The sequence below is a fragment of the Daucus carota genome, chromosome 1, assembly GCF_001625215.2.
Source record: "Daucus carota subsp. sativus chromosome 1, DH1 v3.0, whole genome shotgun sequence".
NCBI lineage: Eukaryota > Viridiplantae > Streptophyta > Magnoliopsida > Apiales > Apiaceae > Daucus > Daucus carota.
This window is the reverse complement of record NC_030381.2, coordinates 42,376,020-42,386,117: the sequence shown is the minus strand read 5'-3', so window position 1 is coordinate 42,386,117 and position 10,098 is coordinate 42,376,020.

Here is a 10,098-nt window from a genome sequence, read left to right as displayed (position 1 = left end):
TCTGCTGACCTGATACATACTACTCACTACATACTGCATCATACACACTACTCACTATATTACTAACCATCTCCAACACATGATATACTCCAAACCTAGGGAAAGTCTGGTCCTCCGATAACATCCAGCCGCTCCAAGACCCAACGAGCCCAATCTATAATATCTCCAGGGGTACCAAGTGGTGCGGTAATCCCACATAACCTCTCTACCGCCTCTGTCCACAAAGCACGTATCTCCTCTCTCAACTGTCGCTCTGCCCTATTAGGATCTAAATCCCTCATCGCCTGTGTCAGCTCCCCAATCTGGCCCAACAACTCATCTCTCTCCATCAAAAGTGCCTGATAGTAGTGATAGGGTACCGAAAGAGGGGAACACGGATAAGAGGGTCCGACACCCGAAAATCCTGAAGACTCATGCTCTGGTGGGGGTCCACGAATAGGAGGTCGCATAATAGGAGCAGGTGGGGGCATCTCAGGTGCAGGTGGGGGTATAGCCCTAAGCGGTACAGCTGCAATAGGGGTCTGTCCACTATGAGGGTATCCAGGTGGACGTGAAGGTCCAGCTACAGGTGGGGGTGTAAGTGCCCTGGGTGGAGATATAGGTACAACTCCTGGACGGGGTGGAAGTCCCTCAACTGTCGACTCGGAATGGTCAGAATGAACCGGGGTACTGGGTCCTGACATGCCTGATAGTCTGAGAATCCACATGAACAAACACGTATGAGAATCTGTATCCGCTACCAACATCAACCCTAAATATATTACGAATAATCCTCAACCTCTCAACGTTCTATCTACCTATCACTCATTTCTAGTCCTAAACTTCTACCCAACCTAACAATCTAGGCTTGTTTCATTGACTTAAAACCTGTCGCTCTGATACCAACCTGTGGCGCCCTCCAAACCCGGGTCAGAAGTTTGGGGTCCACACCATAACATAAACCTGTAATTAATAATATAATATATGCAGTGACCCTTAACTGTCCATGGATCGCAACAGGTTAAAGTATAAAACAAGCCACAATCTAACTTTAATTATTACAAACCCAAATCCCAAATATAAATTCAATTCTTACAATCTTACATAATATTCGTATCTCGAAACTCAAACTAGTACATATATCACAAGCCAAGTGCTGCTGATAGCTTCCTCCGTCTCTCAACCTGGAATCCTGGCCTTACCACTAGCCTGAGGGTCATCGCTACCAACCTTCTCCGCTTTCACTGGAAAGAACATAGAGTTTCGCAAGAGTGAGCTAACAAGCTCAGCAAGTATAACAATATCCATGTAAACATTTATCAAAAGGTGATGGAAATCAGTATTTAAGAGAATCAATCTCAATATCAAAGTTTCTTTTTAGAATTTCAATTAGAATTGGATATTAATTTTATTTTTAAAAACCAAAGGTTAGGCTGCTGATCAGTCAGACACTAACCCCGAGCAGGCCCCGCCATGCTCGTTTACTGGATCCAAGGCACACATTGGCCTAAAGCGACCACTCATCTGGTCTGACCATTCATTTGGTCCATTTAAAAAAAAACTATCCAATTCTATTATAAATCAGGATGAATAACAAAATAATGCAATAAACAGAATCATTAAGAATATGATTAAACTTTGAAGCAGAAACAAAGTTCAATTCATAAGCATCTTCACGATATTCTAAAATAAGAATCAGGAATAATTTCCACGAGTCAAGGGATCATATATAGCATATCTGGATTTCAAGTGAAACAATAGTCATGGTTTACAAGGAAGAAGGTTTCTGGTTTTATTGAAGGATTTACGTGTCAAAGGGGTTTTCAGGTCCAAAGAAATTAGGTTGTAGAAAAGAAATAAAAATTTTAGAGTGTATGGTATTTCATATATATATAATTGACTTCCAGTCAATTGGTTTGAATATCAAGGGTGTGCCAAAACAATTGAAATGGGGTTTATAGGGTATTTATTCAAAAATCTCAAGGTTTGAAGGTTTACAATTGAATAAGGTTTCGAAATAGGTATCAAAGAGTCAAATGAATAGTTCAAGTATCAATGGATGAATAGTCCAAGTGGTAGTTAAAGAATCTGGTTGATGGTTCAAGAATCAATGAATTAAACAATTCATGATATAGCTCAATAGGTCTCATAAGTGAATTAGAAGGCTCACAAAGCAATCACATTAAGGATCATATATATAATTGAAGGAAAGTATCAGGGAAACTTGCCTTATACTGGCGATTTCACATTTCAATAGCTCCTGCTCGATAAACTATACTATATCCACTTGCTTTCCCTTTTATTACGCCTCGCTTCTCTGCTAATCATCACAACTAATTATCAATATGTGATCTCATACTATTCTCATCATCCTTTATTCGAAACGAGCTTCTATCTACCCTTCGTTTCACCCAAATCCGATTTACGGATCAGAAGATATGTCAAAAACAATTTTATACCAATCACGTAAACACATAACATGTCAATTAGATAGCACATAGCACATATCACATAAAATATTTAATACAATATATTTTTCAAAAGAAGTTTGAAGTCAAACGGATTTTTCTGGTATTTATTATGAATTTTTAAACATTTTTCAGAATTAAAACGGTCAAAGAATCATTTTATAAATAAATAATCCATTTCTGGATACTCGAAAACAAGTCCGAAATCATTTGAAATCAATTAACGAGCTTCAATCATATTTTAAAACAATATTTTAAAGCTCGAAACTATTTTTCGGAACTTTAAAATCATTTGAAAATATTTAAAATAATTAAATCTAATTAATAAATCAATTAAAATCAATTAATAATTAATTAAAACAATTAATCAATTAATAATTAAATTAATTGATTAATTATAATAATTAATTACTAATTAAAATTAATTAATAAATTAAATCAGATTTATTTTTGAATTAATAAATAATTAAAAACAATTTTTGAAATTAAAAATAAATGATTTTCGAAATTAAATTTAAATAAATAAAACTTTTGAAAGATTTTGAAAGTTCAAGGTTTAAATCGCAAGAAATCAAACTACAGTACCACCACTTCATCGTTTTCGTAACTCCGGGTACCAAAATGTAATTTCGGCCGCCGGCCGACTGTAATTCGCCGGAGACGGTGTCTCTGGCCACCTCCGGCTACCAGAATGTGCAGATATGCACTCGACGCTACCAGGAACCTATTACTGTGCTTAGAACTTGCAGATACTCAAAGAAACGGCCGGAATCGAGGAAGAACAGTCCGCCGCCGGCGGACTGTTTTCCGGATTCCGATGGCTCGATTTGGGCTCCCACACGACTTTTACATACTCGTACAAGCTCACAACATCGAGACAAACAACATGGTAACCTCAAAACATGCCCAGATTCAACACACAACAAACCCCCAATTTTCAATTCAAAACATTCATAGCTCTCAAGAACCCTAATTCCTAATTTCGAAGATTAAACCTTAAATTACACATGTTATTGAACTCCAAATCAAGCATATGATATACCAAAATGATCAGGAGAACATTATCTACAACATACAATCATCAAAACACCTAAACAACTTCAAAATCAAAAATCTCTAATTTAAATTAAATGGCTTCGAATTTAAAACCTTAAATCTCTCCTCACCTGCGAATTTCTTGATGTTTTTGATGACAAAATCAGATTCTACTCCTCAAAACCTTCGATTTGAGTACTTGAACGCCAAAATCGGAGTCCGATAACACTTCCAAATCCTTGTTTGAATCTCAAGAACGCGATAAACTCTCTCGGGAATTTCTCGGTTTTAACTAGTTTTATGATTTTCGTAATGAAATAAAGTACAGTTAAGCATATTTATACTTATGAATAATTAGTACCCCTTTGGATCATATATGGCATGAAAATACAATGTTTAATAGCTTTATACTAATAAAACGGGTTCAATCGGTACCGGTTTTCGAGATAATCATCAAAACGGGGCTTTTTAATCCGTCATTAATACGCGGGTCCCACCGTCATTATGACAAGATAAGGATGAGAATAAAATATTGTATTTCACGTTTACCGAGACAACTAGATAATTATCTAATACCGAAAAACTCCGCCGGACCGGCTTCGGAACAAACCGTACTCCGGATCGAAAAAGTCAAAACATGAAAAGTGTCCGGAATGTTCAAATTAAGCTAAAGGTGAGTTTTGTTGAAATTTTCGGGAAGTAAAATCTCGGTACCGTTGTAGGTTGACGGTTTTTGAAGAAAGCAAAATAATTAATAATTAATTAAAATATACATAATTAAATCCGTAAATCAAATATAAAATCATCGGACAATACATAAATCGATATGAACATATCTAAATAAACTATATTTTGTACTGAACATATAAAAATTGATATTCCTCAAATTTAATCAGAAATACATAACTAAATTAATATAACAGGAACCAATTAATTCACAAAAATTCACATAAAATTCATATAATATTCATTAATCATTCAAATAATTACACGAATAATCCCAGATGTTACAGAATAGATCATATATTATAATAAAAAACTAAAAATTCTATATTAAATATTTATTGGAAGAAAAGGTTTACTTGTAAAACAAAACAGGTTGATATCTTTTGTGGCTAAACTATTTGCAATAAGTATTTTGTAAGAATATTTGATTTAAATGTTGAAAAAAAGGCTTATTTGTAAAAAAAACAGGTAATATTTTAACTATTAACCTATCATAATTTCAATATATACATATTTGATTGTATAGAAATTAATTAAGTTAAAATTATTTTACGTACGCAAAATATATTAAGAAATTAATTCAACAATTTGTATTTATAAAAATTTTGTGCATAACTGTGCAGAAATATAAATAAATAATTAACATATCTGCTTCTCTAATGTTAAAATGTAAGAATAGATCATATATTACACTAAAATTTCTATATTAAATACTTATTGGAAAAAAAAGGTCTACTTGTAAAAAAAAGGTTAATGGTTTATACGCAGAACTTTTATAATTTTAAATTGTTGTGTTAATTTCTTAATGAATCTTTGTAACTAAACTATTTGTAAAATAAGTATTTTATAAGAATGTTTGATTTAAGAGGGGTGTATTGGATTGGGATTTTAAAACTTTTTTTTGCTTTAATGAAATCCGAGGGTATTCGATTTTATTAGAATGTTATGACTTCTAGTATTTATAAAAATATATTTTTATTTTATCAAGTTTATTTATTATTTATTTTCAATTAAAACAAAGGAATTAACTATATAATAAAAAATAAATAACAAATAAACTTCATAAAATCTAAATATATTATCATAAATACTAGAAGTTATAACCTTGTACTTAGTTGTGTAACATTAAGAATAATGTGTAAATCTATGTAAATAATACTTTTACTCCTTGAATTCATATTTAAAGATACATGTAACTGATTTAAGTAACCAATTTGAGACGGTTTTGAATTTGATGACCAACTTGTTATATCGAGTCCACTTTAGTGACTCACTTGATTATTAACCTTATAAAAAAAAAAATTAGACATAAAAAATACCAGACACCATTTTCGAATCTCATGACACCCAAATTCCTGGGCATATCCACGTTTAAGTTATAACCAGGAAAACAAGATGACTAATTTATTTAAATAATTTAACTAAACGATGAAACCAAAAGAATGTAACTAACAAGTTACTTTGTTTGATTGAATAACTTTATGTGCCTTATTTATGTTATGTGCTTATGCTTTTGAATTGTTTGGTTAAAATCAATATACTTATATAAAGGAGAAGCGAGGGGCGTGTAGGTGGCGCCTCTCAGATAGCTTCGTTCTATTTTTCTAATTTTTTAGTATTTTTGGATGAAAAATTTAAAAAATAAAAATAAAAAATTTAAGAGTTTGTCGGATGTGGGAGTAAACTGATATCTAAATTAAATTGATGTTTTTGCGGACAACCAATCCAAAGAAATTGGAGGAACTGATATCTAAATTAAATTGATGTTTTTGCGGACAACCAATCCAAAGAAATTGGAGGAAGGAGTCACTAATATACATCACCTGCATGGATTGGAATTCATACGTCCCAACATGATTAATGTTCGTATAACTAGAACATAATGTTTATCCCTATTAAAACTGGGGATGGTTTTGGAATTGCATCTCAATATTTTTTTGACTTTTACGCATTTATGTTTTTACAAGCCTACTTTATTGTCAATCAATGTATATGCTATATGTCATCAATCAGTTCTGTTAAAGAGCTGTATGCTTTTTACATGTAGGGCATGGTGTATATGTCTAGGAAGTATTATTTGAAAATTAATGACAATGTTAGTAAAAAACATAATTACTTTTTAAAAAAAACATACCTAAATTAAGATTCGTCATACTTTAAATCGTTAATTATATTTAGAAATTACTTTCATTTTTCACTCATAAATTATAATCCAATTTTTTAATTTTATATATCAATATTGGTATTGCATCGAGATGTTTATAATATTAAATTTATTTTATACTATAAATATTAATTTTGAATCATTAATATAATTTTTATAGACTGCAACACATTTATTTCATCTTACAAATACTAATTTTGAATCATTAATTGCGGCGGCTTATCAACTAGTTTAAAATAAGATTTGAACCAAAATAAGAATTGAACCAAAGACGTGGTCAGAAATTCGGATTTTAGTTTTGGTGACAGTTCTGCTCCTATATCTTATGTCAGGTATGTTAAATTCAGCTTATTACAAATCACAGGCAGATAAAATTGTGTTTGTTTCAAATTTATATTTGAGTTAGAACTTTAATCATGTGGATATTTAGATGGCTAATTACGAAGAGTGTATGTATAAAATAATCAATCATCAATTATCAATCAATATACTTATATAAAGGAGAAGCGAGGGGCGTGTAGGTGGCGCCTCTCAGATAGCTTCGTTCTATTTTTCTAATTTTTTGGTATTTTTGGATGAAAAATTTAAAAAATAAAAATAAAAAATTTAAGAGTTTGTCATCAATTATCAATATTACCTACTTATATATAATAAGCGTAAGAGAGATAATTTGGTCGCATGGTCCTTTGGTCTAAAAGCTTATCATCCGTTGCATCGTATATTGAACAAATAAGCACCGTTAGATTAGAACAAAATTAATTTCTGTTTTATAAGGCAACTGATATCTACTTGCATTTTAATTCCTTTTCTGAATCCAAAACAAATTCTGTCTTTCAAGTGTTTTTGATTTTTTTTATTAAATCGCATTATAATAATTCTAATATAAAATACATTTATATTAGAACACATATTTTTAATCCCTTTTCCTAATCCAAAACAAATTATGCCTTCTACTTGCATGCATGTTTATGATTTATTTTTTTAGTCAAAAACAAATTACAACCAAAATCTTCGAAACATAAAATTTGTCAAGATCTTCTATATAAACTACTTGATATCAGCCTCATATTAACCCCATTCTTGCGTCTTCTTCTTCAAAGATTTTAACTTGGAAATCTCCCGATGTTTCTTTTGGCCTCAATCTTAACAAAGTTTGCAACGGTTCTTTCTTCCCCAAACTTCTCCACCAAACTCACAAAGGTAATTAGCTTCTCTCTTTTTTTTACTGCTATTTGATAAATTGCTATGTATTTGTTTTATTAATTTTTTCTGTTTGTCTAAATTATATTGATTTATTCAATTTTTCGTAGATAACAACATGGATTTGCATGACGAATCAAATAATATGAATGAAAAATGGAGAATTGAACATAACTACGGTACAGACTACGTCAAGAACAAAACAAGCAACAACAGAAACCATGTAAGTAAAGTTTAGCATGTGATATGTGCATTAAATATGTGCGACATCAAAATTATTGATCTCTGACATGAGAACAATACAGGTAGAGCAGTAGAACAATCAATACACCAATTCTTAATGAAATTAGGTACTTACTCATCAGTCAGTAAATTACTCCAGATGATAGTGTATTGTGTAAATTTCATTTGAAAACCTATGGTCAGTGTATTCTTAATGCAAATGTGTTTTTGAGTTTTTAGTTGGCAAATTAACTTTCCAGTAGGAATATTACCGATCAAATATAAGTGAACTTAAAAAAAATTTTAAATTATGGAAAACTTATATTTTGGATTCAATTCAACTAAAATTTAGGATAAATTCTAAACTATATGAACATCATATAAAAATTATATAATTTACAACAGTTCTGACTATGTTTATTGGGTTGTTTATATATGGATTTATAGGCCTCCTTTAATTATAATATGTAAAAAAATATATATTTTAACATTCTCATTAAAACATATATATTTGACCTAATTTAAAATTAACTATTTGAAGAATTTATTCAGCTGCTAAATAATTTTTTTATTTAATCACGTTATTCTATCATAATTTTACTTTCAATAAAAATTAGTTAAATCTAAAATATAAATCTTTATTTGACTGAAAAATTTTAATTTATTCTTTGTAAATTAAATTATTTCACACCATCTAAAATATATTCAAAAATTCATAACTAATTAAAAAGCACCCGTGCCTTGCACGGGCTATAAGCTAGTACTTATATAAAGGAGAAGCGAGGGGCGTGTGGTTGACGCCTCTCACATCGCTCCGTTCTATTTTTCTAATTTTCTGGAATTTTTGGATGAAAAATATCAAAAATTAAAACTACCTTTTTTAATTTTGGGTATATTAGAAGCAAGTTTCAGAATCTGATTTTGTTTCAAATTATTTATGGAATATAATAGCTTGAAAGTTTTAATTTGATTTTGTTTCAGTTTATTTAATTATGAGAAAGACAAATTATTTATGGAATAGAGTAGCTTGAAAGTTTTAATCTGATTTTGTTTCAGATTATTTAATTATGGGAAAGAGTAGCACACAAATCTCTCTGCAACTATAAATACCCTTATAGATTGTAGTATTTTGGATCATCTAAACATAAACTCTTCTCTCGATATACCACAACCCTGTCTCTCTCTGATGATAGTTCTTTTGCTCGATTTCTAACTCAGGGGTGTCGTTTTTCTGCAACGATAAGTGAAGACTGTTTATACAGTATTAAAAAAATTAAGGTTGTTACAAGCAAAGATAGTTATAGACCGCTATATTGGAGTTGACAAAATCAAAACACGAGAAATGAATATAGTCTTGACATGATATTGATAGTTGATATCAATAAATTAACTATTAGTGATGTATGTTTGTTGATTATTCTTTTATAATATTTGTTTTGTTTATCGGACATGTTTGTTGTTGTTAATTTTTTATATGATTTACTTTGTATACAGGAAAAAATTATTCATGCATTATCTGTTTGCTCCGTTCAAGAAACTTTTAAGTAAATGTTGTTTATACAATACTAAAAAATAAAGGTTCTTACAAGTAAGGGTGGTAGTTATAGACCGCTATCTCACAGATTTAAGTTAGATGTTTTTTGCACAATCAATCCAAAAAAAATTGGAGAAAGGTGACAATGTAAGAACATGATTATTTTAAAAAAAACAAATAAAATTAAGATTCGTCTTGCTTTAAATTGTTAATTACGTGTATAAATTTATTTTCATTTTTTCATCATGAATTATAGTCCAAATTTGCAATTTTATATATTAGTATTGGTATTACATCAAGATTTTTATAATATAAATTTATTTTATCCTACAAATATTAATTTTGAAACATTAATATATTTTTTATAGACAGCCACAAAATTATTTTATTCTACAAATATTAATATTAAATCATCAATATAATTTTTATAAGCCGTCGCAACGCGCGGCTTCTCAACTAGTACAGTAGTACTTATATAAATAAGAAGCAAGGGGCGTGTAGGTGGCGCCTCTCAGATAGCTTCATTCTATTTTTCTAATTTTCTGAAATTAATACTTTTTTTTCAGAATAATTGATATGGTATATATCTTGGCATAAATTAATCTGATTCTGTTTCAGATTATTTATGGAATATAATAGCTTGCGAGTATTAATCTGATTCTGTTTCAGATTATCTATGGAATATAGTAGCTTGCAAGTTTTTTAATCTGATTTTGTTTTAGATTATTTAATTATGGAAAAAAGTATCACACAAGTCTCTCTGCACCTAT